The sequence below is a fragment of the Leuresthes tenuis genome, unplaced genomic scaffold (assembly GCF_036924035.1).
Source record: "Leuresthes tenuis unplaced genomic scaffold, fLeuTen1.0.hap1 SCAF_19, whole genome shotgun sequence".
Taxonomy (NCBI): Eukaryota; Metazoa; Chordata; class Actinopteri; order Atheriniformes; family Atherinopsidae; genus Leuresthes; species Leuresthes tenuis.
This window is the reverse complement of record NW_027325373.1, coordinates 20,111,484-20,112,961: the sequence shown is the minus strand read 5'-3', so window position 1 is coordinate 20,112,961 and position 1,478 is coordinate 20,111,484.

Sequence of the window (1,478 nt, the reverse complement as noted above, 5' to 3'; positions counted from 1 at the left end):
GGAATGGACATTGTGCATCTGAGGAACAGAAATAGAAAACGTGATGCTTTAACGTCTACTTTTGTGGCCTATGTGCAACTTTGACAAAAGAAGCCTATTTATTATGATAAAAAAGAAAGAAATTTCCGTCCACTCCAGTGGACATCGTGCCTGAAAGGGTTAAGGTTAGCAAAAAGATTGTGACTTGTCCATTCTAAAAGGGGAAGTTTTTTTTTTTTTAAACCTGGACCTTATTTCTGGCATAAAATACATTAATCTGCTTACCGATAACAGTTTGGCAAAAGTTAGCGTCCTATGGACGCTATTTAGATCACTCGAGATCCTCGTATATCCATATAAAGGGAGTGAAAGGGGCATAGACAATACAGCCTCTAAATAAGGCATTATCTGTCTTGGGGGCTATCGGGAGGCTTATCGGAGGCTTTCTACACACTTGTCTAGCGGGATGATGTCATCGATGTGCACCGTTGCAGCACAGCTCAGTTCCTCTCTCTGCTTCTGCATCCTCCTTTGCAGGAGCTCCTCATCCATATACTCTGGCTCAAAACGGTAAGGACGCCCATCATACTCAAAGTTGTCGTCCACGTTGTCAAAATCTGATAAATATCCTGACATGTTGCACAAAACTAGCAGTAGCAAACTCCGTGTGAAGATAGCCGACCGTCAGAGACCACGGAGTAAATAAACTGTGCTGCAGTGGCGCACGTCGATGACGTCTCACTAGACACGTGTGTAGAAAGTCCCCGATAAGCCCCAATAACAACAACACGGCAGCTCTGAACAAACAGTGCAATAGTATGTGTTCATTCATTCATTTGTCTTTTAGTATTGATAATGCCTTATTTAGAGGCTGTATTGTCTATGCCCCGTTCACTCCCGTTATTCGGATATACATGGATCTCGAGTGATCTAAATAGCGTCCACAGGACGCCAACTTTCGCCAAACTGTTATCGGTGAGTAGATGCACATATTTTATGCCAGAAATAAGGTCCAAGTTTAAAAAAAACTGAACTTCCCTTGAAGCTCCAGTACGCAATGCTTTGGATATAATTGCTGGTTCAGATAATTAACTGAACTGCCATAGTATGCTCTCTTTGTTGTGTGAAAATGTGGCGAGCTAATGTGAGAATGAGGCGAACACCTATTCAATATCTAATAAAACAATTCCTTTCAGCTTCTCAGCTGTTGTATAATCCTTTGTTAGTACATTAAGAGCACTTAACAACTGCATTCAAATCCAAATTCCCAAATCCCAAATTCAAAATTGGTGTGTTCATGCTTGGTTGATGAAACAAATTCTAATTCTGATCCATTGAGCTAAACAGATGAAGAAGAGTTCCTCAGGGGCTTGCTGGCCAAACCCCGCCTGAAATGCTCTGAACTGACTCGATCCAGCAGCTGGCTAGACAGACAGCTACTTATAAGGGGTTTGATGATTAGAAAAAATAATAAATGTTAGTTAAAATGTTAGTTAATC